Source organism: Leucoraja erinacea, chromosome 38, assembly GCF_028641065.1.
Source record: "Leucoraja erinacea ecotype New England chromosome 38, Leri_hhj_1, whole genome shotgun sequence".
Taxonomy (NCBI): domain Eukaryota; kingdom Metazoa; phylum Chordata; class Chondrichthyes; order Rajiformes; family Rajidae; genus Leucoraja; species Leucoraja erinaceus.
The window spans coordinates 4,448,220-4,470,328 of NC_073414.1; the positions used below are offsets into that span (position 1 = coordinate 4,448,220).

General features: G+C 49.0%; 1 protein-coding gene across 1 annotated transcript in view; it reads left to right on the top strand.

Annotated features, from left to right (window-relative positions):
* The first annotated feature begins 679 nt into the window (after nucleotides 1-679).
* LOC129714162 (neuronal PAS domain-containing protein 3-like) overlaps nucleotides 680-22,109 on the top strand; it is a 243,806-nt gene continuing 222,376 nt past the window's right edge. The window contains exon 1 of the mRNA XM_055663663.1: nucleotides 680-869. The gene's annotated coding sequence lies outside the window, so the exon portion shown is untranslated. The remainder of the gene's footprint in view (nucleotides 870-22,109) is intronic.

The window sequence follows — 22,109 nt, forward strand, 5'->3', positions numbered from 1 at the left end:
GCTTGCGGTGTGTGCAAGTTGGGCTGCAGAGTTTCATACATAACTTTTAAGAAGTGCTGCACAACCCCTTGCAAAGCGCGCTGGGGTCTTCCTGAAGCCCATGGAGACACCGGGCGTTGTACCACCGTCTCAGTCGTTGTATATCGAAGTGAGATGTTGGGACTAAAGTTTTTTTTTTCTGGTTATTCATGATCTGACGCAACGTCCTTGCTCTGACCATTCCTCTGTATGCAGTCCACACACACACACACACACTGATCACAGTGAGTGATGGGTCGGGGGCGCGCCTTGCAAAAAAAAAAGTAGTGTGGGGCGTGCGCGCGCTCCCGCGGCGATTCCACCACGCAGGGGGCGCGCATTTAGTGTTCACACACAACTCAATGTTAACCCAGCAAATGCTAAATGCAATAGAATGAAGGGGAGGGTGGCTTGAGTCTTTTTCAAGGGGAGGGGGGAGTGGTGTTTGGGGCGCGCGTGCACGGGAGGGAGGCGCGCTGGCGGTGCGCGCTCCCGAGGCAGCCTGTCACTGTGTGTGTGTGTGTGTGAGAGAGAAGAGGGTCTGTGGTCTGAGGAGGGGGGGTGGGGGGCTGCTGGTGAGGCAAGGGGGTGGGCGAGGATTGCAGAAGGGCAGGGCGTGGGGAGAGGGGGGTAGGGGAGAGGAGGGGAGGGAGAGGGAAGCCCAAAGTGCCCGGGCGAGAGGGGAGTTCGTGCCGCCGCGGGAGCCCGCCGAGCCGGGGCATGGTGCAGAGCTCCCCGGAGCTACGGAGCTGCGGAGCGGCGGCCGGGGCAGACACACAACGGCGGGGCATGGACAGAGCTGGCGGCGCTGGTGGTCGAGCCGCGAGTGAGAGCGGCAGGACTTCACAGGGGTGAGTGAGTGAGTGAGTGAGGGTCGGGGGTGGCGGCGCTGGGGGCTGGAGGGGGTGTGGGGATGGGATGGGAAGGGAGGGAGAGAGAGAAAGACTGGGGGGAAAAGAAGGGACGAGAGAGTGGAGAGAGAAGGGGGGAGAAGGGGGGGAGAAGAGAGGGGGGAATAAAAAGGAGAGGGGGTGGGAAGATGTGGAGATGGGAGAACGTGAATGTGAGAAAGTGGGAGGAGAGTCAAAACTAAGAGGCAGGGGGAGAAGGGGAATGAGAGAAACTGGGAAAAAGAGGAATAACGGGATAGGAACAGGGAATAAAGAAGGTGAATGTGAATGAGAGGGATTGGGGAGGGAGGAATGGGATTAAAACTGGGGGGATAGTGGGAGAAAAGACGGGAGACTCGGGATACAGATGAAACGGGAATGTGTGGAGAAGGGGAGGGAACGGGGGTTTGATGGTGGGGAATGTGAGTGGGAATGAGTAGACAGTAGGAGAGGGGATAGAAACTGGGAAAACGGGATAAGTGAGATGCAGGGAAAGTGGGAAGAGAAAACTCTGGAAAGGCGAGTGCACGAAATTGGGGAAGAAGATGGAATGGGAGGGGGTAAATCAAAGGGATTTGAGATGGGGAAATGAGAATGTTAAGGAAATGATCAAAAGTGGGAGACGAAGAGTGGGGGTTGGAATGTTTGAGAACAGTGGATTAACTGGAATGATGGGAGTTGGTGGGAATGGAATGGGAATGGGAAGGAAGTGGGATGGAAATAAACTAGAAAAAGAGGAATGGAAGACTGGGAAAAAAGGAGAGAAGATGTAATGTCAGAAAATTGGGGAGAAAAGTTATGGATGCAAGGAAGGAGAGAATTGGAAATGATAGGGAACTGGGGAAAGAGATAAAGGTGCAGGAGAAGAGGAATGAAAAAAGGGAAAAACGAGAGAAACTGAATAAAAAAGGGAGGCGAGAGGAAAAAAACACTAGGAAAAGAACAGAAAGGGAATTGGGAGAGTAACTAGGGAATGAGGAATAACCAGGGAACAACCTGGAGAATTAACTTAAATTAGGAGGTGTTTAAGAAGGAACTGCAGATGCTGGAAAATCGAAGGTAGACAAAATGCTGGAGAAACTCAGCGGGTGCAGCAGCATCTATGGAGAGAAGGAATGGGTGGCGCTTCGGGTCGAGACCCTTCTTCAGACTGAAGTCTACTTTTTGTCTGCCAAAACTAAGAGGCGGACCGATTGAAAGAAGGAATAAAACTAGGATGAAGTTGGGGGAAAAGGGAATGAGGGGAATTGGGAAAAGAGAACGTGTAAAACTCTGGGGAAAGAAATAGGAACGAGGCACGGAAGGAGCAGTGGAAGGGAGAAAGGAGAATGGGAGACACAAAATGCTGGAGTAACTCAGCGGGACAGGCAGCATCTCTGGGGAGAAAGAATGGGTGAAGATTTCAAGGGTCTCGGCCCGAAAAGTCGCCAATTCCTTCTCCCCAGAGATGCTGCCTGTCCCGCTGAGTTACTCCAGAGTTTTGTGTCTATCTTCGGTGTGAATCAGTATCTGCAGTCCCTCCCTACACTGAATGGTGGGAACACGAGCAACGGCGAATGAAGAGTCAAAGAACAAAAATAGGAAGAATTAAAGAAGGAAGAATCCATGGGAATGGAAGGAAAGGTGGGGGGAATGAAAGAAAGTGGGGAAAACGGTAAGGGAGGGGAAAGGGTGATGAGGGAATATGAGGATCACACAGGAAGAGGCGGGGGTTGGGGAAGTGTGGATGAAAGTGCTTCGTGGGACTGTCAGAGGGGAGGGATATCTAGGCTTGTGATCCCGACTTGGGTAAGAGACTAATGTCAAACACTGTGTGATTGTGGGGTCTAGACGCTCTGGCAGGGAGACCTGGGGTGGGGTGCAGAGAGCTGGCTATAGTGAGGTGGGGAAGTTGGAAGGGATGAGGGGAAGAGGGGGAAGTGCGCCGGGATGTGAGGAATTGAGGAGAAAGCAGGAGACTGAAGCAGAAAGTAGGAGCCGGGGGAGAGAAACGAAATGCAGAGATATCCTCAGATTCCTATTAAATCTCCCCCCTCACCTTAAACCGCGATCCGATCGCAACCGAGGAGAGAAGGGGAGGAGAAAAGGCAGGAGTGGGGGGGGGGGGGGGGGGGGGGGGGGGGGGGGGGGGGGGGGGGTGGGGGGGGGGGGGGGGGGGGGGGGGGGGGGGGGTGGGGGGGGGGGGGGGGGGGGGGGGGGGGGGGGGGGGGGGGGGGGGGGGAGGAAAATGATGTGGGAAAAGAATAGTCAAAATTCTAGAGAAGAGGGAATGTGTGATTCGTGGAATAACACGCTGGCAGGGGGAGAATTAAAAATCTAAGCTGATAGCGGGGATAATGTTCAACATCTTGATGTGAAGCTAATTATTTTTCACAAAATGGTCACACATACAGGTATGACTTGCAAACAGTTATTTTAAACAGTGTTTTGCCGGGTTTTAATTTTTTTTTTTTTTGTCAGAATGTCGCTTGTTAGGGAATTGAGTTAAAAAAACTAACTGGCGTCCTGTCGATACTACGGGCTGGCTTCTGCTCTTTTAGCTACGAGATTGTATCCGTTGGTAGAGTTTAGTTTTTGCTCACGTTTAGCAGAGTTTTTGCCAGGCTCTTCTCGCGGTTTAATTTGTGCGGAATAAACATGTTTGGGCCAAACGGTTGTGAAATGTCAGATATGTTATTTGTTGGTGTGAATGATCAGATCAATGAAATGCTCGACACCCCCCAACTCCACTCCTCAGTTGAAGAAAAGCCTTTGAACCTCTTCCCCCTTGAAGCTAGAATTTAAATATATATTACAAGGGTGTGAAGTAGGGTCTCGACCAGAAACGTCACCCATTCCTTCTCTCCAGAGATGCTGCTGCTGCCCTGTCCCGCTAAGTTACTCCAGCATCTTGTGTTTAACTTATACGTGTAGGGTTTTGCTTCAGGAGTGTTGTCGCTGAATTGTTGCCGTGTGGGGTGTGAAATTCCATGCGAGGGGAGGGAGAGCGGGGAATGTGACATGTGGGATGAAAGGTGACAAGGATTAAGGGATATTCGAAGATAGACACACAAAAATGCTCGGCGGGACAGGCTTCATTCAGACTGTCTGGAGAAGGGTCTCAGCCCGAGACGTCGCCCCTATTCTTTTTTACCAGAGATGCTTTGTGGAAGATATTCGCTAGCCAGCATCTGCGGCTCATTCCTACACATTGACATACATGTCTGTTACTGAGTCATAGTGCGTGGGAGCAGGCCCTTCGGCCCAACTTGCCCGCACCGGCCAACATGTCCCAGCTACACCAGTCTGAAGAAGGGTCTCGACCCGAAACGTTGCCTATTTCCTTCGCTCCATAGATGCTGCCTCACCCGCTGAGTTACTCCAGCATTTTTGTCTGCACTAGTCCCACCTGCCCGCGTTTGGTCCATATCCCTCCAAACCCGTCCCATCCATGTACCTGTCTAACTGTTTTTTAAATGTCGGGATAGTCCCAGCCTCAACTACCTCCTCTGGCAGCTCGTTCCATGCACCCACCACCCTCTGTGTGGAAAAAGTTACCCCTCAGATTCCTATTAAATCTTTTCCCCTTAAACCTTAATGCACGATACGATATGATAGCACTTTATTCACCCCCAGATGTAAATATGTCCTCTAGTCCTCGTGTTTAAGAAAGAACTGCAGATGCTGGAGAGATGGACGGTAGACATAAATGCTGGAGAAACTCAGCGGGTGAGACAACATCTATGGGGCGAAGGAATAGGTGACGTTTCGGGTCGAGACCCTTCTTCAGAAGGAATAGGTGACGTTTCGGGTCGAGACGTCGCCTATTCATTCGCTCCATAGATGCTGCCTCACCCGCTGAGTTTCTCCAGCATTTTTGTCTATCCTCTGGTCCTCGACTCCCCTACTCTGGGCAAGAGACTCTGTGCATCTATTCCTCTCATGATTCTGTACGCCTCTATAAGATCACCCCTCATCCTCCGGCGCTCCAATGAATAGAGTCCTAGCCTCCTCAACCTCTTCCTATACCTCAGACCCACTAGTCCTGTTAGCCCGGATAGCTTGTTGCAATGGTAGACAAAAGTGCTGGAGATACTCAGCGGGTGCAGCAGCATCTATGGATGGAAGGAAATAGTCTTTGTGCAATGCCGGGTACACACTAGTTTTTGCAAGCGCCTCGACATGCAGAGGAGTTGACGCTGGCAGAACCAAAGGAGCTGGAGAGGTGAGACTTGGTTCCTCTCACTCAGTGGAGACCCTGGACTCAGGGAGACACTGCAGCGGCGGGCGAGCACACCAGGCTGAGAGACTTGTCAATATTATTATTATTAGTAGTATGGATTATTACTAGTGATGTTTAAACTGAAACCAGCCGCGTGCCTGGTGAACCTGCCAATCCTCACAGTCCGATCTCCAGGTTGCATTTGCTGTCTGAAGTCAGGTACCTGCAGTTATCTTCTCTTTTATTCTTCATATAAACTTTTTAAAATTTTATTTTTAATTCCTCTCCAAGTGCACCGGGTCTGCAATGCTCCGCGCGGCATTTGTTGGGAGATGGGAGATGGGAAGGGAAGGCGAGCGGGTGGGGTTCTACTGCAAAAGCGAGATGTTCGAACGGGGAGGAATTTCCCGAGGTAACGGGCCGCTCACCTGTAATCCAGACCCTCTCCCCCTCTCCCCTCTCCCCCTCCCCTCTCCCTCTCCCCCCCTTGTACCCTCCCCTCTCCCCCCCCTCCTCCCCTCCCACTCCCCTCTCCCCCTCCCTCTCCCCCCCCCTCCCCCCCCCTCTCCCTCCTTCTCCCACTCCCTCCCCCTCCCTCTCCCTCTCCCTCTCTCCCTCTCCCCCTCTCCTCCCCTCTCCCCCTCTCCCTCCCCCTCTTCCCCTCCCCCTCTCCCCCTCCCCTCTCCCCTCTCCCTCTCCCCTCCCCCTCCCCCCTCCCCTCTGCCCCCCTTGTCCCCTCCCCCTCTTCCCCCTCCCCCTACCCACTCCCTCTCCCCCACTTCCCCCCCTTCCCTCCCCCATCTCCCCCATCCCCTACCTCCCCCCTTCTCCCCACTTCCCCCTCCCCTCTTTACCCCCTCTCCCCTCCCCCACCCTCCCTCTCCCCTCACTTCCACCCCTTCCCTCTCCCCCTCTCCCACCCTTCTCCCCCCTATCCCCCTCTCCCCCCCCTCTCCCCTCTTCCCCTCTCCCCTCCCCTCTCCTCCCCCCCCTCCCCCACTCTCCCCTCCCCTCCCCCCTCCCCTCCCCGCTCCCCTACCCCCTCTCCCCCTCCCCTCTTTACCCCTCCCTCTCCCCTCTCCCCCTCTCCCCTACCCTCTCCCCCCCCTGTACCCCTCCCCTCTCCCCATCCCCCTATCACTTCCCACTCCCCCCTCCCCTCTTTACCCCCCTCTCCCCTTCTTCCCCCACTCCCTCCTCCCCTCACCCCCCTCCCCCCCCTATCCCCCTCTCCCCCCTCTCCCTCTCTCCCCCTACCCACTCTCTCTCCCCCCTCCCCTCCCTCCCCCCATCCCCTCTTTGCCCCTTCTTCCCCACCCCCTCCCTCTCCCCCCCTCCCCTCTCCCTCTCCCCCTCCCATCTCCCGGCGAGTGAGGACCACCGTCCCAAGTGAGATGTCAAGCGAGAATGGATTTCCCGAGAGAGCGGCCTCTCGCTTGTAATCCACCGCTGGGCAGCGGATTCCCTGCAAATACAGACTTGACCCGCCCAGCTCCTTAAACCTTTGCCCCCTCTCACCTCAGTGCTACGGCCACCACCCCGTATGATAGTATGAAGGGGGAGGTGATAGGGAGACCATCAGAGACATCGGAGCAGAATGAGTGTAGGAAGGAACTGCAGATGCTGGTTTAAACAGAAAAGTTGGAGTGACTCAGCGGGACGGGCAGCATCTCTGGAGAGAAGGAATGGGTGACGTCTCGGGTTGAGACCCTTCTTCAGACTTGAGACCTACAGGAGGCTTTGAACAAACTGTCTGAGGAAGGGTCTCGACCAGAAACGTCACCCATTCCTTCTCTCCAGAGATGCTGCCTGTCCCGCTGAGTTACTCCAGCATGTTGTGTGTATATATCTATGATAAAGGTTCCTGGTCCAAAACATCAACTAGAAAGTTAGCTAGTCAGTTAACTAGCTAGCTTGACTAGTTAACTAGTTAGACAAAAGTGCTGGAGAAACTCAGCGGGTGCAGCAGCATCTATGGAGCGAAGGAAATAGGCAACGTTTCGTCCCGAAACGTTGCCTATTTCCTTCGCTCCATAGATGCTGCTGCACCCGCTGAGTTTCTCCAGCACTTTTGTCTACCTTCGATTTTCCAGCATCTGCAGTTCCTTCTTAAACGGCTAGTCAGCTAGTAAGGTGAGTTTATTGTCACACGCACCAAGGTACAGTGAAAAGCTTTTGTTGCGTGCTAACCAGTCAGCGGAAAGACAATACATGATTACAACCGAGCCGTCCACAGTTTACAGAATGTAAGATACGTTGGATTCGAGGTTTAATATAGTGGAGCGATTGTAACGCAGGATTGCAGATCTACTTCTGTGACCAGCAGACAAATAGTCTCCGGAGATGCTGCCTGACCCGCTGAGTTACTCCAGCACTCTGTGTCTGTTTTTTTGGGGGGAAAGCAGGCACCTGCAGTTCCTTGTGTCTCTATGATATCTATGCCCGATGCCTTTTGAATCTGTGGGCATTTGCTCTTTCACTTGTAGATTGTGGTGAGTGGAGCAATGATTTTTATTTGAGAACCAAATTATTTTAATTGGGGCGGCCACGGTGGCGCAGCGGTAGAGTTGTCCCTTACAGCGCCGGAGACCCGGGTTCGATCCTGACTACGGGTGCTGTCTGTACGGAGTTTGCACGTTCTCCCCGTGACCTGCGTGGGTTTTCTCCGAGATCTTCGGTTTCCTCCCATACTCCAAAGACGTGCAGGTTTGTAGGTTAATCGACTTGGTGTAAAAATGTAAAATTGTCCCTAGTGTGTGTGTGTGTGTGTGTAGGACAGTGTTAATGTGCGGGGATCGCTGGTCAACTGGCCGAAGCTGGTCAGTTTGCTCGCTGTACCTCTGAACTAAACTAATCTAAATCGGCAGTGGGCCAAAATGGGGTGCGAGACAGACTGCGACTAACATTACCCCATCGAACACACTGCTGTGGTATAAAACCTATGTGCTAGCAATGATATTTCCAGCCACAATCGGGCAGATAACAGACAAAAGGACATTGAACAGAGGGCGAGGTGATTTAGCACGCATGCCAATAAGCTCATTTATATATACATTTGCAACCTTCTTGTTTTGGCTGGGTTCCTGCTTTTTAATCTGCTGTGATATTAATCTCCGGGCATTAATTTGCCCGGCATTGAGAATGAAAAGATTCTGACGATAGTGTTCAGAGTCAGCTACCAGAGTCATAGAGTGATACAGTGTAGAAACAAGCCCTTCGGCACAACTTGCCCAGCCTACCAACATGCTCCAGTCCCACCTGCCTGCGTTTGGCCCATATCCCTCCAAACCTGTCCTATCCATGTACCTGTCCAAATATTGATTAAACATTGTGATAGTCCCAGCCTCAACAACCTCCTCTGGCAGTTCATTCCTTACTCCAACCACTCTTGCCATAGAGGGAGGTCAGAGAAGGTTCACCAGACTGATTCCTGGGATGGCAGGACTTTCATATGAAGAAAGACTGGATAGACTCGGCTTGTACTCGCTAGAATTTAGAAGATCGAGGGGGGATCTTATATAAATGTACAAAATTCTTCAGAGGTTGGACAGGCTAGATGCAGGAAGATTGTTCCCGATGTTGGGGAAGTCCAGAACAAGGGGTCACAGTTTAAGGATAAGGGGGAAATCTTTTAGGACCGAGATGAGAAAAACTTTTTTCACACACAGAGAGTGGCGAATCTGTGGAATTCTCTGCCACAGAAGGTAGTTGAGGCTACAGTTCATTGGCTATATTTAAGAGGGAGTTAGATGTGGCCCTTGTGGGTAAAGGGATCAGGGGGTATGGAGAGAAGGCAGGTACAGGATACTGAGTTGGATGATCAGCCATGATCATATTGAATGGTGAATGGTGCAGACCTGCACCTATTTTCTATGTTTCTTTGTATAAACAAAAAAGATGCCCTTCAAATTCCCATTGAACCTTTCCCCCTTCACCTTAAACCTATGCCCGCTTGTTCTTGATTTCCCAACTCTGGGCAAAATACTCTGTGCATCACCTGACCTATTCCTCTCATGATCCAAAAGACCTGTATAAGATCACCCCACATCCTCCTGCGCTCCATGGAATAAAGTCCGAGCCTGCTTAACCTCCCCTTATAGCTCAGGCCCTCGAGTTCTGGCAATATCCTCATGAATCTTTCCTGTACCCATTTCAGCCTGACAACATCTTTCCCATAACTGGGTGACCAGAACTGGACACAATACTCTAAATGTGGAGGAAGGAATTGCAGATGTTGGTTTACACTGAAGATAGATACAAAGTGCTGGAGTAACTCAGTGGGTCAGAAAGCACTCTAAAGTCTAAAGAAGGGTCCCGACCTGAAACAATAGACCAGAACCAGGGGCCACACACACAGTTTAAGAATAAGGGGTAAGCCATTTAGAACGAAGATGAGAAAACACTTTTTCTCACAGAGAGTGGTGAGTCTGTGGAATTCTCTGCCTCAGAGGGCGGTGGAGGCCAGTTCTCTGGATACTTTTAAGGGAGAGCTTGATAGAAACATAGAAATTAGGTGCAGGAGTAGGCCATTCGGCCCTTCGAGCCTGCACCGCCATTCAATATGATCATGGCTGATCATCCAACTCAGTATCCCGTACCTGCCTTCTCTCCATACCCCCTGATCCCCTTAGCCACAAGGGCCACATCTAACTCCCTCTTAAATATAGCCAATGAACTGGCCTCAACTACCCTCTGTGGCAGAGAGTTCCAGAGATTCACCACTCTCTGTGTGAAAAAAGTTCTTCTCATAGGGCTCTTAAAGGGCTCTTAAAGATAGGGCTCTTAAAGGTAGCAGAGTCAGGGGATATGGGGAGAAGGCAGGAACGGGGTACTGATTGGGGATGATCAGCCATGATCACACTGAATGGCGGTGCTGGCTCGAAGGGCCAAATGGCCTCTACTCCTGCACCTGTTGTCTATTGTCTGTTGTCTATTGTCTAAGATACTGTCTTTTGGATTGGATGCTGGCTTGGTGTAAAATATCTCAGTTCTACTTTGGAGGTGTAGTTTTTGTGAAACAGACCATTCGGCCCACCGGGTCCATGCCGGCCAGTGACCACCCATGCACTAGTTCTATCCTACGCATAAGGGACATTTTGACGGAAGCCAATTAACCTACAAACCTGTACGTCTTTGGAGTGTGGGAGGAAACCAGAGCACCCGGAGAAAACCCACAAAGCTCACAGGGAGAACGGACAAACTCCGCACAGACAGTCAGGATCTAAGCCGGATCTCTGGTGCAATGAGGCAGCAACTCTACCACTGCGCAATCGTGCTGCCATACTGCAACAGCCAGGTTCAGGAATAGCTACTTCCCCACAGCCATCAGGCTATTAAACCTGGCTCAGACAAAACCCTGATTAATACTAACCAATTATCTGTTATTTGCACTTAATCAGTTTATTTATCCATGTGTGTATATATTTATATTACGGTATGTGGACACACTGATCTGTTTTGTAGTAAATGCCTACTATGTTCTGTGTGCTGAAGCAAAGCAAGAATTTTACACAGAGAGTGGTGAATCTGTGGAACTCTCTGCCACAGAAGGTAGTTGAGGCCACACAGTTCATTGGCTATATTTAAGAGGGAGTTAGATGTGGCCTTTGTGGCTAAAGGGATCAGGGGGTATGGAGAGAAGGCAGGGATGGGATACTGTGTTGGATGATCAGCCATGATCATATTGAATGGTGGTGCAGGCTCGAAGGGCCGAATGGCCTCTACTCCTGCACCTAATTTCTATGTTTCTATGTAATTTAATTGTCCTATCTGGGACACATGACAATAAACTCACTTGAACTTGAACTTGAGTGGGATATTTCCTGGGATACACTGGCTCATATTTCCAAAGTACATGATCAGGTCTTGTGATATACTGCTGTTAGTCGGAGCTGGGTGTGTACAAGGTGGCTGCTGTGTTTGGGCACTTTTATCCACTATTGACCGTGTGGAGAAGCAGTGTTGAGGGGTCCTGAAGTAATTAAGGAGGAACAGTTTTTACTGGCAGGGGGGCAGGAGATCAAAGATAACTGGAAAAGATCCAGAGGGGAGATGAAGGTTAGTTATCTTTCATAGATGGCTGTGATCTGAGAAGAAAGCTAATTAATGTGTTACTTGCGTTTAATGTGTTAATCCTACATGTTGGGGTAATTAGAGCAGAGAAATGTTGCTGCCTTTTAGTCTCTTGCTTTAGTTTAGAGATACAGCGCGAAAACAGGCCCTTCGGCCCACCGAATCCGTACCGACCAGCGATCCCGGCACACTAACACTATCCTACACACACTGGGGACAATTTACAATTTTACCAAGCCAATTTACCTACAAACCTGAAGGTAGACACAAAATGCTGGAGAAACTCAGCGGGTGAGGCAGCATCTAAGGAGCGAAGGAATAGGCGATGTTTCGGGTTGAGACCCGAAGGGTCTCGACCCGAAACGTCACCTATTCCTTCTGAAGAAGGGTCTCGACCCGAAACGTCACCTATTCATTCTGAAGAAGGGTCTCGACCCGAAACGTCACCTATTCATTCTGAAGAAGGGTCTCGACCCGAAACGTCACCTATTCATTCTGAAGAAGGGTCTCGACCCGAAACGTCACCTATTCCTTCTGAAGAAGGGTCTCGACCCGAAACATTTCGGGTCGCCAATTCCTTCTCTCCACAGATGCTGCCTCACGCGCTGCGTTTCTGCAGCATTTTGTAGTCTACCTTCCCGTATTCACCAGCATCTGCAGTCTTTGCTGTAAACGTACCTACAAACCTGCTGTGCTTTGGTGTGTGCCCTTTGAAACTTGAGCACCCGGAGAGCTCAATGCCACGCAGGTTACGGGGAGAACTTACTAACTCCGTACACAACAGCGCCCGTATCAGGATCGAACCCGGGTCTTACAGTGCTGTAAGGCAGTGGCTCTAACCGCTGTGCCACTGTGCTGCCCTTTGACCCTTGACCATGCCATTTTGCTCAATGCCAAATCACTTGTGTTAGCTATTTGCTAATTCTGCACATGTTACACAATTTAGCCCATGCTACACAATCAATGTCTCTCATAGTCTTAAACACACAGTTTGAACACATAGATTTTCTGGCAACTGATGTATCCACCCTCCCCTCCCCACCATTTAATATGATCATGGCTGATCATCCAACTCAGTATCCCGTACCTGCCTTCTCTCCATACCCTCTGATCCCACTGGCCACAAGGACCACATCTAACTCCCTCTTAGCTAAAGCCCCATGAACTGGCCTCAACTACCCTCTGTGGCAGAGAGTTCCAGAGATTCACCACATCATGAATGTTTCTGACCAGGAGAAATTCAAAAAATATCCCCAATTAATTATAAGACATTTTTAAAACTGAAAGCTTATAAAGAAAGTTAAACCAATTGACTAAAAATTAATAAAAAAGAAAAAATTATTGGTATTCCTTCTTTGTTCGACAAAACGATTCAGCCTGTGATTAATTGTTTTAATCTTGGAGTTAACTCTTTTTATTCAATCTTACGGTTTGTGATTAATTGTTAGTTTAGTTGTGTTTAGTTTATTGTCACGTGTACCGAGGTACAGTGAAAAGCTTTTTGTTGCGTGCTAACCAGTCAGCGGAAAGACAATACATGATTACAATCAGTCCATATCATGTATAGATTCATGATAAAGGGAATACTGTGAATAATGTGTAGTGCAAGAGAAAGTCAGTGAAGTCTGATCAAGGATGTGTCTGAAGAAGGGTTTCGGCCCGAAACGTTGTCTATTTCCTTCGCTCCATAGATGCTGCTGCATCCGCTGAGTTTCTCCAGCATTTTTGTGTTCCTTCTGATCAAGGATAGTCCGAGGGTCTCCAATGAGGTGGATGGTAGTTCAGGACTGCTCTCTGGTTGTGGTAGGATGATTCAGTTGCCTGATAACAGCTGGGAAGAAACTGTCCCTGAATCTGGAGGTGTGTGTGCGTTTGTTTTCACACTTCTGTACCTCTTGCCCAATCAAGAGTGAGTGGCCGGGGTGTGACTGGTCCTTGATGATGCTGCTGGCCTTGCCGAGGCAGCGTGAGGTGTAGATCATGTCAATGGAAGGGATGTCAATGGTGTCTGTGCGATCAATCACCTCTGACAACAGTAACAGGGTCACAGCTTAAGGATAAGGGGGAAATCCTTTAAAACCGAGATGAGAAAAACTTTTTTCACACAGAGAGTGGTGAATCTCTGGAACTCTCTGCCACAGAGGGTAGTTGAGGCCACAGTTCATTGGCTATATTTAAGAGGGAGTTAGATGTGGCCCTTGTGGCTAAAGGGATCAGGGGATATGGAGAGAAGGCAGGTACGGGATACTGAGTTGGATGATCAGCCATGATCATATTGAATGGTGGTGCAGGCTCGAAGGGCCGAATGGCCTACTCCTGCACCGAATTTCTATGTTTCTATGTTTCTATATTTATGTAGTTTGTTTGTCTATACTAGTCTTATAACAAATGTAAAGCACTTTGGCCAACGAGTGCTATATAAATAAATATGACTTGACTTGACTTGACTTTGTGTCCACTTTCAATGGAAGGGATATTGGTTTGTGTGATGGTCTGGGCTGTGTCCAGAATTCTCTGCAATTTCTTGCGGTCTTGAATGGAGCAGTTGTGTAATAATTTAAAAAAGCTCGAGGAATCTGGAAGAGGAACAAATTAAATTGCTCTGTGAAAAAGAGATGCCACAAGCAGGAGAATAGACGGACCCAGATCGCTGTTGCCATATTCCACAAAATGAGATGGTTTTCTCATTGTGAAAGTGGTTTTCAACTTTAAAGCGAGTACATCCCACACCACTCTTGGGAAGGCTGTGGGTAGATTTCTTCTCGAGCTAAATACTTGCATGCTGAATGAATTCCACATAACTCCAATATTCAAATGTGGCAAGAATAATTCTGGGCAACAACTCAAAGCAGAAATAAAGTGTGCAGTTGATTTACTGTTGGATGATTGTTTTAACACTGAAAAGGCAGTTTGTCTAATCTATTCCTGATCCGATAAAAACTGTTGCTTCTTCATTTAAACTTTGTTTAACTTTTGCTTCAGTTTAGAGTTACAGCGCAAAAACATGTTGTTCTCCCCATTCTGTCTGCGCCAAGCGACCAGCGATCACCCGTACACCAGTTCTATCCTACACACCAGGGACAATTTACAATAGACAATAGACAATAGGTGCAGGAGTAGAGGCCATTCAGCCCTTCGAGCCAGCACCGCCATTCAATGTGATCATGGCTGATCATCCCCAATCAGTACCCCGTTCCTGCCTTCTCCCCACATCCCCTGACTCCGCTATCTTTAAGATCTTTCTCTTGAAAGCATCCAAAGAACCTGCCTCCACCGCCCTCTCAGGCAGAGAATTCCACAGACTCACAACTCTCTGTGAGAAAAAGTGTTTCCTCGTCTCCGTTCTAAATGGCTTACCCCTTATTCGTAAACTGTGTGTGGCCCCTGGTTCTGGACTCCCCCAACATCGGGAACATGTTTCCTGCCTCTAGTGTGTCTAAACCCCTTAACAATCTTATATGTTTCAATGAGATCCACTCTCATCCTTCTAAACTCCAGAGTGTACAATCCCAGCTGCTTGCTCCATTCTCTCAGCATATCACAGTCCCGCCATCCCGGGAATTGACCTTGTAAACCTACGCTGCACAGTTTCTATTCTGCAATGATTGTGGGAGGAAACTGGAGCACCCGTAGGAAACCCACGCGGTCCCTGGGAGAAGGTACAAACTCGATACAGACAGCACCCGCAGTCAGGATCGAACTTGGGGATTTGCGGGATAATGGTGATTAGGATTGCGTTTATTTCTGTAACGTACAGAAGTGAAAAATAGTCATGGAAAGAGAAAAAAAAGGAGGGCTAAGATTTATGGACAACATGTTTCAAGAGTGTTTAATAATGTAACGATGTCCCATCCATGTGATGTCAGTTGCCTCAGTTGTACACAAACCAGACAAATGGGACTTGCAAACCAATTAAGACTTACATGTCGATCCTAGCATTACTGAAGAAGCACAGACGACAGTGTCTTTTACCTTCTGTAAAGGCCTGTCACCCAGCAAACAAACACAATTGCCAAAACACATTCTATCAGACTCTGTCATTTTAAATGTTTTGAAGACAATGAAATTTGTTAGATATCCAAGAGGCAAATCTTTTCAGGACTAAATCTTCTGCTGTTCTCCCTGTCTCTAGGTACGCCTCTCTGTCTCTCCTTCAGTGTATCCATTCCTTCTCTCCAGAGATGCTGCCTGTCCCGCTGAGTTACTTCAGCTTTTTGTGTCTATCTTCAGTTTGAACCAGCATCTGCATTTCCTTCAGACACACATTCTCTCTCCCCTCTCCCTCTCCCTCCTCCCTCTCCCTCTCTCCCTCTCCCTCCCTCTCCCCTCTCCTCCCTCTCTCCCTCCCTCCTTCTCCCTTCATCTTCACTTCTCCCCTCACCCCTTCCCCTACTCTCTCTCCCCTTGGCATTCCCCTCTCCCCCTCTCCCCCTCTCCCCCTCTCCCCCTCTCTCCCTCTCCCCCTCCCACCCTCTCCCTCACTCTCTGTACCTCTCCTCTCCCTCTCCCCTCTCCCCCCCCCCCCTCTGCCTCTCCCCCACTCTCCCCCCCCCCCCCCTCTCCCCCTCTCTCCCCCTCTCTCCCTCTCCCCCCTCTCCCCCCTCTCTCCCCCTCTCCCCCTCTCTCCTCCCCCTCCCTCCTCTCTCCCTCCTCCCCCTCTTTCTCTCCCCCCCCTCCCCTTCTTTCCCCCTCTCCCCCCCTCCCCCCTCTCCCTCTCCCCTCCCCCCTCCCCCTCCCTCTCTCCCCCCCTCTCCCCCTCCCCCCTCTCCCCCTCCCCCCTCTCCCCTCTCTCCCCCCTCCCCTCTCTCCCCCTCTCCCCCTCTCCCCCTCTCTCCCCCTCCCTCTCTCACCCTCTCTCCCTCCCCCTCCCCCCCCTCTCTCCCCCTCTCTCCATGCAGGACATCATTTTTCATCTTTGGCCGACATAGACACAATGGGCCGAATGGTCTCCTTAAAAGATAGACACAAAAAGCTGGAGTAACTCAGCGGGACAGGCAGCATCTCTGGAGAGAAGGAATGGGTGACATTTCGGGCCGAAACATCACCCATTCCTTCTCTCCGGAGAAGCTGCCTGTCCCGCTGAGTTACTCCAGCTTTTTGTGTCTATCTTCGGTTTAAACCAGCATCTGCAGTTCCTTCAGACACAGTCTCCTTAAAAGACTCGGTTCAAAAAACTCCAGTATCGTATCTGCCTCAACCACTACCCCCAACAGCCTATTATCAAGCACGCAACACCCTCAATGTAAAAAATAACTTGCCCCGAAATTCTCGTTTGAACTTTGCCCCTCTGACCTTAAAGCTCTGCTCTGTAATATTTGATTTTTTTTTCCAGCCTGCCAAAATTCAAAGCCTACATTATCATGCTTGTATGTTTTATAGAGTCAGCTCAGTCTAGTTTATTGTCACGTGTACCGAGGTACAGTGAAAAGCTTTTGTTGCGTGCTAACCAGTCAGTGGAAAGACTACATGATTACAATCGAGCCGTCCACAGTGTACAGATACATGATGAGGGAATAACGTTTAGTGCAAGATAAAGCCAGCAAAGTCCGATCAAGGATAGTCCGAGGGTCACCAATGAGGTAGATAGTAGTTCAGGACCGCTCTCTGGTTGTGGTGGGATGATTCACAGTTGCCTGATAACAGCTGGGAAGAAACTGTCCCTGAATCTGGAGGTGTGTGTGTGTGCGTTTGTTTTCACACTTCTGTACCTCTTGCCCGATGGGAGAGGGGGGAAGAGGGAATGTCCGGGGTGCAGTGACTGGTCCTTGATGATGCTGCTGGCCTTGCCGAGGCTGCGTGAAGTGTAGATGGAGTCAATGGAAGGGAGGTGGTTCTTGACCAGAAACGTCACCCATTGTTTCTCTCCAAAGATGCTGCCTGTCCCGCTGAGTTACTCCAGCCTTTTGGTGTCTGCCTTCGATGGAAGGGAGGTTGGTTTGTGTGATGGTTGGGGCTGAGTCCACAATTTGCTGCAATTTCATTGAAAAAGCCCCTTCGGCCCTCTGAGCCCATACTGACCACAACGTCCCATTTTACACCAATCCTACCTAAATCCCACTCTCATTTCCCTTGTCCACCTTCAACAGCTCCCCACAGGAGTCTGATTTCAGCCCTTATCTGCAGTTTGAAAAAGCCATTTGCCGCATTCTTTAATAAGTTTTGAGAAGAAATCTCTTGCTGTAAGCCACGTTACAATGAACAGACGAGAGACTCGGAGCAAAGGGGAGAGAAATCAAATGGAGTTTAATAAAAGCTTCAGGAAAATTACAAAATAATTATAGAAAATCCATTCATATGTAAATATTCACAATCTCTGAGACACTTTCTTAAGTCAATACTTTGCTTTGGAATACCAACCAAGGGGGTCTATTTCAGAGTTTCCTCTTCATCACACTATATGTGTTCCTCTCATCAACAAACAAATGAATTGATTTCCCCTATACTCTCTACGACCAAGTTTTAAACCAGGGAAAACAAAATTGGAAGAACAGCACCTCATAGAAACATAGAAAATAGGTGCTGGAAGAGGCCATTCGGCCCTTCGAGCCAGCACCGCCATTCAATGCGATCATGGCTGATCGTCCCCTATCAATAACCCGTGCCTGCCTTCTCCCCACATCCATTGATTCCACTAGCCCCTAGAGCTCTATCTAACTCTCTCTTAAATCCATCCAGTGATTTGGCCTCCACTGCCCTCTGTGGCAGGGAATTCCATAAATTCACCACTCTCTGGGTGAAAACGTTTTTTCTCACCTCAGTCTTAAATGACCTCCCCTTTATTCTAAGACTGTGTGTGGCCCCTGGTTCTGGACTCGCCCAACATTGGGAACATTTTTCCTGCATCTAGCTTGTCCAGTCCTTTTATAATTTTATATGTTTCTATAACATTCCCCCTCATCCTTCTAAACTCCAGTGAATACAAGCCTAGTCTTTTCAATCTTTCCTCATATGACAGTCCCGCCATCCCAGGGATAATTTAGCTTGAGCAGCTTACAGCCCAGCAGTTTGATTTTTGATTTCTCTAACTTCAAGTAACACTTGCTTCCCCTCTCTCTCTGTCCCTCTCCCACCCTAGCTCTGTGACTAGTTTCACTGTCCTCCTGATTCTGTTTTACTGTTTGCACAACAATGAACATCCCCTTTGTTGTCACCTTCCCCTCAGCCTCGCACCTTCCCCTCAGCCAACAATGAACATCCCCTTTGATCTGTCATTTTCACACCTTACCCTTCCATATCTCGGTCTCTCCCCTGACACTCAGATTGAAGAAGGGTCTCGACCTGAAACGTCACCCCTCCTTGGTTCCCAGAGATGCTGCCTGACCCGTTGAGTTACTCCAGCACTTTGTGACTTTAAAAAATAATAATTTTGCAGTTCCCTTGTGCTTTAATGAAACTTATAAAAGTGCACATTAATAGTGCCTTTTATGGCAGCGTACTGGTGCTACCTGACAGCACCAGAGACCAGGGTTCGATCCTGACTATGGCTGCTATCTGTGTGGAGTTTGTACGTTCTCCCCATGACCTGTGTGGCTATTCTCCAGGTGCTCCGGTTTCCTCCCACGCTCAGAAGACGTTAATTGTAAGTCTTTGGTAAATTGTCGAAGCCAATTTGGATAGGATTGTACTAGTGAATGAACGCTCGCTAGTCGGCACTGACCCGATGGGTCGAAGGGCCTGTTTCCACACTGCATTTCTAAACTAAATCATAAAACAAATTTAAATTTAGTTTAGTTGAGAGACACAGCGCTGAAACTGGCCCTTTGGGCTATCGAGTCCGCGCCGACCAGCGATCCCCTTACACTTGTACATTAGGGACAATTTACAATCTTTACCGAAGCCAATTAACCTACAAACCTGGGTAGACAGAAATGCTGGAGAAACTCAGCGGGTGCAGCAGCATCTATGGAGCGAAGGAAATGGGCAACGTTTCAGGTTAGAAGAGTTTTGGCTTTTTACAAGCATATGGTGCAACACAACCTTATGCCCCTGTACCACTTAGGAAACCTGAACGGAAACCTCTGGAGACTTTGCGCCCCACCCAAGGTTTCCGTGCGGTTCCCGGAGGTTTTTGTCAGTCTCCCTACCTGCTTCCACTACCTGCAACCTCCGGCAACCACCTGCAACCTCCGGGAACTGCACGGAAACCTTGGGTGGGGCGCAAAGTCTCCAGAGGTTTCTGTTCAGGTTTCCTAAGTGGGACAGGGGCATTAGAAATTAAACTTGAAGGGTGGGTAAAGATATCTCTCTCAATCTCTTTATTTTTATTCTTTTTTTTTCTCTACTCTTTTTTCCCCTCTATCCCCTTCTACATTTTCTTTGGGCTATCTCTACCATCTGACGATCTAACACTATTATCACGGCTTATGATATTATTTTTTTCTCTATCATGGCTTGTCCCATTTTCTGTTCTAGACTGTTAAATTTGAAACAAGAAGTTGTACATGGACTGTAATATCTCATTATGTATTAGGTACTTATATACCACGTTATTGAACTTGCTTCTAATTTAAAATAAATAAATCAATAAACAAAATTAAAAATAAATAAATATACTGCAAGCTTAAAAAAAAAAGTCCTTTGTCCTGCTGTTTGCAAACATCATTCAATTGTGAATTAAAACTCCAATGTTAAATGCATCCCCAAGTATTCATTGAAAGACAGTGGTCTAAAAAAAAGATTCAGATTCAGATTCAATTTTAATTGTTATTGTCAGTGTACAGTACAGAGACAACAAAATGCATTTAGCATCTCCCTGGAAGAGCGACATAGCAAATGATTTGAATAAATAATAATAAGTGTCCGGGGGGGAGTGGTGATTGGCAGTCACCGAGGTACGTTGTTGAGTAGAGTGACAGCCGCCGGAAAGAAGCGGTTCCTCGACCTGCTGGTTCGGCAACGGAGAGACCTGTAGCGCCTCCCGGATGGTAGGAGGGTAAACAGTCCATGGTTGGGGTGAGAGCAGTCCTTGGCGATGCTGAGCGCCCTCCGCAGACAGCGCTTGCTTTGGACAGACTCAATGGAGGGGAGCGAGGAACCGGTGATGCGTTGGGCAATTTTCACCACCCTCTGCAATGCCTTCCGGTCGGAGACAGAGCAGTTGCCGTACCATACTGTGATGCAGTTGGTAAGGATGCTCTCGATGGTGCAGCGGTAGAAGTTCACCAGGATCTGAGGAGACAGATGGACCTTCTTCAGTCTCCTCAGGAAGAAGAGACGCTGATGAGCCTTCTTGATCAGAGTAGAGGTATTGTGGGTCCAAGAGAGGTCATCGGAGATGTTGACTCCCAGGAACCTGAAGCTAGAAACACGTTCCACCTCCGTCCCGCTAATGTGGATGGCGGTGTGCGTGCCGCCTCTGGACTTCCTGAAGTCTACAATGAGCTCCTTGGTCTTCTTGGAGTTAAGGGCCAGGTTGTTGTCAGCGCACCATGCTGCTAAGTGCTGGACCTCCACCCTCCCCAAAAGAAGGGTTTCGGCCCGAAACATCGCCTATTTCCTTCGCTCCATAGATGCTGCTGCACCCGCTGAGTTTCTCCAGCATTTTTGTCTACCTACGATTTTCCAGCATCTGCAGTTCCTTCTTAAACACTTAACCTACAAACCTGCACGCCTCTGGAGTGGGAGGGATAACTGGAGCACCCGGAGAAAACCCACGCGCTTAGGGGTTGGTGTAGGAAGGAACTGCAGATGCTGGAAAATCGAAGGTAGACAAAAAAGTGCTGGAGAAGGGGTCACAGGACAAGGGGTCACAGCTTAAGGATAAAGGGGAAATCCTTTAAAACCGAGATGAGAAGAACTTTTTTCACGCTGAGTGGTGAATCTCTGGAACTCTCTGCCACAGAGGGTAGTTGAGGCCAGTTCATTGGCTATATTTAAGAGGGAGTTAGATGTGGCCCTTGTGGCTAAGGGATCAGGGGGTATGGAGAGAAGGCAGGTAAGGGATACAGAGTTGGATGATCAGCCTTGATCATATTGAATGGCGGTGCAGGCTCAAAGGGCCGAATGGCCTACTCCTGCACCTAATTTCTATGTTTCTATGAAACTCAGCAGATGCAGCAGCATCTATGGAGCGAAGGAAATAGGCAACGTTTCGAGCCGAAACCCTTCCGGGTTTCGGCCCGAAACGTTACCTATTTCCTTCCTGAAGGGTTTCGGGACGAAACGTTGCCTATTTCCTTCGCTCCATAGATGCTGCTGCACCCGCTGAGTTTCTCCAGCACTTTTGTCTACCTAGCTAACTAGCTAGTTGATGTTTTGGGTCATAGATATATACACACAAAAAGCTGGAGCAACTTAGCGGGACAGGCTGCATCTCTGGAGCGAAGGAAATAGGCAACGTTTCGGGTCGGGTTATGGACAAACCTTTTCTCATTAGCCTCCCTCAACCCATCAGCGATTTGTAAACAGTCGTTAATGCTGACTGTGAAAATCTGTGGCACATATCAGCGAAACTAATAGTAGTGTCACTTTTTTTTTACTACTGATTACTTTAATGGCATCTTCCCTTCCACTGCATTATATTCTAATACTCAGCTCCCTGTTTATTCCCCTGCAAATATTTTTTGCATAAATCACCAGAGGTACAGAAACATAATGGATATTTGAGTTATGAATCTCAGTCGCAGGCTGGGAAGTAATTGAAAGACCCACTTAGAAGATGGGGGAGGCCATTCAGCCCATCACGCCATTTGATAGAATTGTGAGTGATCTTTTATCCCAATGCCACTTTCCTGTACTTTAGAGATATAACCATATAACCATATAACAATTACAGCACGGAAACAGGCCATCTCGACCCTTCTAGTCCGTGCCGAACACATAATCTCCCCTAGTCCCATGTACCTGCGCTCAGACCATAACCTTCCATTCCCTTCCCGTCCATATAACTATATAGCATGGAAACAAGCCCTTCGGCCCACCGAGTCCGT